This window comes from Schistocerca americana, chromosome 7, assembly GCF_021461395.2.
Source record: "Schistocerca americana isolate TAMUIC-IGC-003095 chromosome 7, iqSchAmer2.1, whole genome shotgun sequence".
NCBI lineage: Eukaryota > Metazoa > Arthropoda > Insecta > Orthoptera > Acrididae > Schistocerca > Schistocerca americana.
In genome coordinates, this window is record NC_060125.1 from 390,849,990 (window position 1) to 390,858,818 (window position 8,829).

Here is an 8,829-nt window from a genome sequence, read left to right on the forward strand (position 1 = left end):
CTTGCAGGTATCAATTTGTAGTGATGTAAAATGTTACGATCATTTAGCCTCAATCGTAGGTAAAGCAGGAGGCAGAAACCTAGGAAAGTGCAATCGGTGCACAAAGGAGATTGCTTACAAATCATTCATGTGACCCATCCCAGAATAATGCTCAAGTGTGTGGGACACGTACCAAATAGAACCAACAGGGGATATTGAAAGTATACAAAGAAGTGCAGCACGAATGGTCACTGGCTTTTCACCCACAGTAGAGCACTACGAAGTTGCTGAATAAACTGAACCGGCATAAACATGAAGACAGACACATTTCCAGAACCGGCTTTAAATGATGATACTATGAATGTACTACAACCCCACACGTATCGTTCCTGTAGGGATCGCGAGGATAAGATTAGACTAATTCTACACCAGATGTTCATTTCCATTTCCCTTATATGGTTACATGTTACTCCATAATATTTTATGACACTGAAAAGTATGTTGGTAGCATGGTGCTAGCTGGAAATTCAAGTAAAAGGGCGCTGACGTGATATTACTGATTCATGATGATCGTTTGCTGCAACCATGCACGACGTATTAAGTATCTTCTTCTTCCAGAATGAGATTTTCACTCTGTGGTTTAATCTGCCAGGAAGTTTCATATCAGCGCACACTCCGCTGCAGAGTGAAAATCTCAGTGCAGCTGCGGGACAAGAAACTTGTAGCATTCAAGAAGAGCTGCACAAGTATTCAGTCAGATATTGATAAGTTTTCATAGCGGTACTAAGATTGGTAACTCGCTTTAAGTGTTCAGAAACATACCACTGCGCGCTCCACAGAACGAATAAACATAGTATCCTACAACTGCAACAAGCTGCAGCTGGAATCGGTGAACTCATGCAAATACTTGCAGGTATCAATTTGTAGTGATGTAAAATGTTACGATCATTTAGCCTCAATCGTAGGTAAAGCAGGAGGCAGAAACCTAGGAAAGTGCAATCGGTGCACAAAGGAGATTGCTTACAAATCATTCATGTGACCCATCCCAGAATAATGCTCAAGTGTGTGGGACACGTACCAAATAGAACCAACAGGGGATATTGAAAGTATACAAAGAAGTGCAGCACGAATGGTCACTGGCTTTTCACCCACAGTAGAGCACTACGAAGTTGCTGAATAAACTGAACCGGCATAAACATGAAGACAGACACATTTCCAGAACCGGCTTTAAATGATGATACTATGAATGTACTACAACCCCACACGTATCGTTCCTGTAGGGATCGCGAGGATAAGATTAGACTAATTCTACACCAGATGTTCATTTCCATTTCCCTTATATGGTTACATGTTACTCCATAATATTTTATGACACTGAAAAGTATGTTGGTAGCATGGTGCTAGCTGGAAATTCAAGTAAAAGGGCGCTGACATGATATTACTGATTCATGATGATCATTTGCTGCAACCATGCACGACGTATTAAGTATCTTCTTCTTCCAGAATGAGATTTTCACTCTGTGGTTTAATCTGCCAGGAAGTTTCATATCAGCGCACACTCCGCTGCAGAGTGAAAATCTCAGTGCAGCTGTGGGACAAGAAACTTGTAGCATTCAAAATGTCGCACTATAGGAAGATGTAAAAATTAAGTGAACAGATTAACTACTAAACAAACAAGGGATACAAACTACTATCCGTTGGATCTTTGGCTGTGGTGTCATATTTTAAATTTTAAACATAGCTTGAGTGAACAACATACAATGTCTCAACTCTGTGTAACGTGTTTTCACTATATGCTACATGTAGACAAATCTAAAATATTTGACACCCAGTAATCGTCCTTAGTATATGTAAATATTTTTGAGACACCAGTTCATATAAGCTACACAAGAGGATAACACAGAATAATTTTTCAGAAGAAAACTAGAAGAACTCCACTGAAAATAGCACACAGTGCTGAAACATGTATGGATGATTACAAAACTATAAAACGATGTCCAACCAGCTAGAGAGGATATAAAATGTAGACTGGCTAGAGAAAGAAAATCAGTTCTGGAAAAGAGCATATGTTAATATTGAAAATAAATGTAAATGTTAATAAGTCCTTTCTGAAGGACTGTGCGTGGAGGGTAGCTTTGTACTAAAGTGAAACATTGACAAAAAACAGTTCACAAAAGAAGAGTGTAAAAGTTTTGCAGTGAAGCGCTACAGAAGATTAGATGGTTAGATATGATAACTGATAAGGACATACTGACGCGAGTTGGGGAAAACAGAAATCTGTATCACAGGTTCACTAAAAGAAGGGATGGATTGATACGAAACATCCTGTGGCATCAATAATTCTCAGATTAGCAACAGAGGCAAGTGTGGGGATTAAGAACTGTAGAGGAAGACCAAGGCTTGAAAACTGTTATGCAGGTTAAACTGGGTGTGGGTTGCAGTAGTTATGTAGAGCTGAAGAGGCTCGCACAGAACGCGTGGAGAGCTGCATCAAACCAATCTTCCACATGTGTGATTAACGTTGAACGTTATGGCCATGAAAATGTTAACGTCGTTTTGTTTATCCAGTATAGGAGGGCTACTCAGAAAGTAAGGTACGATACGTCGCGAAACAGTGAAAATCCGATGAAGCTTTGCACAGATGTGTTGGGCAGTGTCTCTAGTATGCCTGTCGATCACGTCAAGCCGCTCTTTTCAGTGACAGCTGATGAAAAACTAGAAGCATTCCGTGGAAGTTGCAGGTTCCGACATTACATGCCAAATAAGCAAAAACCAGTATGGAGTAAAGATTTTTGCAGTAGTGGATGCCAGAATGTTTTACACATTCAACATGGAGGTATATGTTGCGCAACAGCATGAAGGTCCTTACAGACAGGACAACAGACGAGTTGAACTTGTTCAGAGACTTTGCCAACCTATCCTGAATACAGGCCGCAACATAACTTGCGAGATTTATTTTACAAGTTACGAGCTTGCAAACACATTGATTACGAAGAAGACGACCATTTTTGGTACCCTGAGGAAGAACAACAGATAAGTCCCAAGGGGATTTATTAACACTAAAATCTGACAAGTAAAGTAATCTATGTTTGGGTTTCAGAAAAATTGCACGTTAGCCTCTTATGTGCCGAAACGAAATAAAGTGGTGTGGTGTCACCGCCAGACACCACACTTGCTAGGTGGTAGCCTTTAAATCGGCCGCGGTCCGTTAGTATACGTCGGACCCGCGTGTCGCCACTATCAGTGATTGCAGACCGAGCGCCGCCACACAGCAGGTCTAGAGAGACTTCCTAGCACTCGCCCAGTTGTACAGTCGACTTTGCTAGCGACGATTCACTTACAAAATACGCTCTCGTTTGCCGAGACGATAGTTAGCATAGCCTTCAGCTACGTAATTTGCTATGACCTAGCAAGGCGCCATTATCAGTTGCTATTAATATTGTGAATTATGTAACGGCAAGACCGACGTTCACCATCAATGGATTAAAGTTAAGTATTCCACCAGCTACGTCCGTTTTTTTCTAAAGTCTAAATTCCTTGTCCTGTTCCAGACCTCACGCCAGCCTGCGTGAGCTAAACCGCGTGCCTTTCGGCTTCCTCTAGTTTTCCTGGGTTGGCTCTCCTGCCAACCCACAAGTGGCATTACTACTGTCAACGATGCACCACAATGGAAATATTGACGAAAATACAGGGAATGATAAAAAAACCAGAAATTATCACTTTCTAAACTTACTGAGGGTGGAGTTGACGTTGTAGACGGAATGAGTGCAACATACAATGTAGCTAGAAACACAAGAAAATGTCAAATGGTTGCTTTTTATCGCATCATGAACACACAGCTGCGATAAATGCTATTATTTTCAACTCAAATCAGAAAGAACAACTGAGAAGAAGAGAGTTTCTGAGGCAGCTTTATTTGCGGTTCTGCATGATCATCTTCAGCAAAGAGTAATGCCACAAACATTGCCAAGGAAGATAACTTAAAGAATTGGAGAGCTTTGCAGTGCGAAAATTTGTGAAGTGGAATCAACTGCGACTTCACGAGGATGGTGTGTGGACTGCAGAAGCAAAAACAGAAAAACAAGATATAATTGTAAGAACTGCAAGGAATACATTTGCCTTGAACATTCTGTTACTGTGTGCCAAGACTGTATCGACAAAATATCTGACTGAACACATCCATTATTTTGATAACAGCTAAATTTTATGTATCTCCATTTGTGTAAATATTTTTGATCAAAATATTAAATTTATCAATTAAATATATTTACTGAACTGATTTTTAATTATATTACTTCATTTAATAACGCTTTCCTCCATAACATACATCTAAATGCAAATTCATAAAGATAGAAACTGCAAAGGTCTGTGAGACCAGCTGCGTGTACTGAAGGACGACATTTCAAAGTTCGCGGCGTCAAAGAGAAACAATACATTAATCAAACGAGAAACGACAGTCGGAAGCGCATCAGAGACCGGAGACGTAACTTTGTGCAAGCCGCAGGGAAATGGGTGTGTCCAAGCTACTGCGATGTAACAGGACGTAGTATTTGCAAACGAACAGGAGAAAACGTGAGTAAATACTATCAAAATGCAAAACAGAATCCATGAATATACAAACCAAAGCTTCACAAAATCGTTCTCGGTGTCCACAGGTCCAGATCAATTACACGAAATCGCGTTTGATATATAAAACAAACTTGTCAGCTAAGAACTTGGAAAACACGACAACGGTAAGGACGGAAACGAACATATGCCATTAGTTTCAGCAAAATATACAAATTAAGGATTGGACGATAAAATTAATGTAGACGGTTTTCTAACATGCCTCATGTATGCAGATGTCTTGTGTTCTGATTTAGACTTGTGGCTTATTTTGCTGTGCAGGCACATGACACACTCAGTGTAAAATAAAATCTAAAGTGCACGTATGATTTAAATGACAGCATAATGTGATGCATCATATTCCATAACCTAAAAAGAACTTGTATGTATGTATTTTCAGGAAAATAATAAGATACCCACTGAGGATGCTACAACTGTGGTGAACCACGTTTGGGTGATAAAGTAAACCAATAATTTGTGTACTTACAAAAAGGTGGACTCATCGTTAATTCATTAACATTTTTCTGCAAGCACTGGAACTGAGTCCAAACTCAAATAGGCCAATGATGTAAATAGACAGTTGTATTATAGAAGATGAGAAGCTGAAACTCTCAGGAATACCTGTAATACTACCTTTACGACATAGTTCTCCAGTTGAACAACTCTTAAAGTTGCTGGGCATATAACTGATGAACTGCAAGAGGAAATTATCAACAAATGAAGCCTATGGTCTATGGGCAAGTATTCCACAGGGGATACTCAGGATCCACTATTTTATGTGTATTAATAATCTTGTATTGCATATATATTTATTGTAAATGGTGTCGAAATAGTGGTAAGAAACTGTGTCGAATAGCAAGTATAGACTGTTGGGTCAGGAGAACTAAGAAAACTGAATCCCTTTCTCCAAAACCAGATTTCACACAATTATGCCCAAAATGATACAATGTAGTGGTAAAATATTGACATGTTTTGTGAAAATATGTATAACTGTTAAAATAAAGAGTGATAACTCATAATTTTGTGTGATGTGGTCCGAGGTAAAAATGTAAAATGAGTGTTATGTTGTATATTTCTGTTGACAATGAAGAAAGATACCAGCCTTAACTTTGTGAGTTGTAGTCACGTGAAATTGTAAAGTGAATGTAAATAAATGGACATAATAATGCATTGGCACTACTGATGAGCTGACAAGAAAAATTTTATTGTCTCTGAGGTCAGTGTCTATAATATTTTTACAAGGAGATGGGAGGTGTCACAGAATCCAATATTAAGACATGAAATATCGCATTAAGTGTACTTTGTATCTAAGAGCTGTCTTGGGGAGAGAGCAGAAGCATTTGTCCAATCATTTACTCAAGCACAATCAGTATGAGACAGGCTCTCATTGGCCCTAAGTTTCCTTGAGAATTAAACTGAGTTCTGTCTTGGAGCACACTTATAGCTTGTTGGTTCTTTACAACTGCCTGCATGAAAGTCGCTTTTCAGTTCCATCAGTCGAGGTAAGCCCTTGTCAGTCAAACATGTAATCCTTACTCCCTCTCATTATTTCTTTGTGGCTGTCCATCCTGTCTTATGGCATTGTTTTGCACAAAAAAGAGTATAGCATTTAAGAAAATACATGAGAAATAATTGCTGATAGACTGTGTGTGTGTGTGTGTGTGTGTGTGTGTGTGTGTGTGTGTGTGTGTGTGTGTGTGTTTTTGTTTTGCTGCTGTTGATCATGGTAAGACGCTGTATTGGGTTTCTACTGACAAATCATCTCTCTGCTCTAATGCTCCTGCATTAGGCAACATGCATATGCAACGTCATGGTTGCAGAGTTAAGTGCGGTACGGTACTAAGCATTCCTACTGTGGGTTGAAAGCCCCATAGCTTTAGTAGTATTAAATATTTGAATGTTGTCCATTTTATCACATTAATATATGCTGTTCCAAGTCACATTTCATGGCCACTGTTACAAGGAGTGGAGACATTATTTCATCGGTATTACCAGATAACTTCTATGTTAAGTGTTAATTGGCGCCGGCCGGGGTGGCCAAGCGGTTCTAGGCGCTACAGTCTTGAACCGCGCAGTCGCTACGGTTGCAGGTTTGAATCCTGCCTCGGGCTTGGATGTGTGTGATATCCTTAGGTTAGTTAGGTTTAGGTAGTTCTAAGTTCTAGGGGACTGATGACCTCAGAAGTTAAGTCCCATAGTGCTCAGAGCCATTTGAACCATTTGCTAATTGGCAGTGGGAACAATCACGGGTGTTAAATCATCATCAGCTGATTAAAATACAGGGCTATTCAAAATCAAGAAACTGATTTCAGACACTTATATCTTCCTAATTACAAACGGTAGCACCATAATTCCAACGTTTCTGGACATACAACAGTTTAAATTTTGAATTCTAGAACTAGACTTGCTTCAAAACTGTTTACATCCTCAACATGAAGGTGATTCAAATGACTTCATCTTCATGCAAGATGGTACCCCGGCTCTTTTATCTAACAAGGGAACCTCCCCATCACACCCCCCTCAGATTTAATTCTAAGTTGGCACAGTGGATAGACCTTGAAAAACTGAACACAGATCAATCGAGAAAACAGGAAGAAGTTGTGTGGAACTTAGAAAAAGTAAGCAAAATATACTAACTTAGTAGTCCTTGCGCAACATAAGCAAAAACAAGGACAGGGTGAGCTCAGGAGCATCGTGGTCCTGTGGTTAGCGTAAGCAGATGCGGTACGAGAGGTCCTTGGTTCAAGTCTTCCCTCGAGCGAAAAGTTTAATTTTTTGTTTTCAGTTTGTCACAAACTCTTATGTTTTCATCACTTTTTGGGAGTGATTATCACATCCACAAGGAAACCTAAATCGGGAAAGGTAGAAGAATCTTTTTACCCATTCGCCAAGTGTACAAGTTAGGTGGGTCCACAACATAATCCTGTCATTTGACGCACATGCCGTGACCAGTGTCGTATAGAATATATCAGACGTGTTTACCTGTGGAGGAATCGGTTGACCTATGACCTTGCGATCAAATGTTTTCGGTCCCCATTGAAGAGGCACGTCCTTTCGTCGACTAATCGTACTATTTTGCGGTGCGGTCGCAAAACACAGACGCTAAACTTATTACAGTGAACAGAGACGTCAATGAACGAATGGACAGATCATAACTTTACGAAAATAAAGAAAGTAAACGTATCACTCGAGGGAAGACTTGAACCAAGGACCTCTCGTTCCGCAGCTGCTCATGAGACCACGGCGCACCTATGCTTACATTATCCTTGATGTTGCCTATCTTGCGCATGGACTACTCAGTTTGTATATTTTGCTTATTTTTTCATAGTTCCACACAACTTCTTCCTGTTTACTCGATTGATGTGTGTTCAGTTTTTCAAGGCCTATCCACTGTGTCAACTTAGAATTAAATCTGAGGGGGTGCGATGGGGAGGTTCCCTTGTAAGTACATTCAATGTTACCTGAATGACACCATTCCTGGTGTTGGACTGGAAGAAGAGGAGCAGAAGATGAACTTCATCACCAGTGACCTCCCAGGTTTCCAGATCTGACTTCTATGTCTGAGGTTATGTAAAAGACCACTTTTTTATCCCCATCCCCCATCCCCTTTTGTTTGACACCCTTAAAGTCGCATTGTTGAAGCTGTGAATTTGATAACAAGAGACGAGTTGCTTTGTGTGTGGCAGGCAGTGGGCCACAATTTCAATATTTGTCGTGTAACACATGGTGCTCACACTGAATACATAAAAATTTGAATTTCTCTTTCCAGTAATGTTGGAATCATTTTCCTATATTTTGTAGTTTTAAATCTCTTCCGTCTTTTTGAATAAACCTGTAAAATTGGTATTTTATTCATTAAAAACATGAAAATAACTCACACAAGAAATTTGATGCAAGATCCTTTTTTTTTGACAGAAACAGAAGAACTGGAATAACACCAAAGACTTTCTACGTAATGTTGAAACATTGTTAAGATGTAATACTATTAATCTCAAAAATACTTTCATATTCCCTACTTTATAGGTGAGCTGCACTTTCCCAAAATTTTTCCAATAGAACAATGCTAAGCATTTGCCTTCCCTGCTGCCAGTCTGGTACGCCATTCCATTTCATATCACTTTGCAATGTTATGCCTAGATATTTGAGTGATGTGATTATGTCAAGCAGCACACTACTAATGGTGTATTTGAATGTTGCAGTATTGCTTTTCCTAGTCACCTGTATTAACCTACATTTTTCTGCCCT

At 39.6% G+C, this 8,829-nt stretch overlaps 1 long non-coding RNA gene across 1 annotated transcript; it reads left to right on the forward strand.

Annotated features, from left to right (window-relative positions):
• The first annotated feature begins 4,457 nt into the window (after positions 1-4,457).
• On the forward strand, positions 4,458-5,603 carry LOC124622362. The gene is made up of 3 exons (XR_006980625.1): positions 4,458-4,551; positions 4,635-4,712; positions 4,985-5,603. It is a non-coding gene; the product is annotated as an uncharacterized LOC124622362 (long non-coding RNA).
• Positions 5,604-8,829: the final 3,226 nt, after the last annotated feature.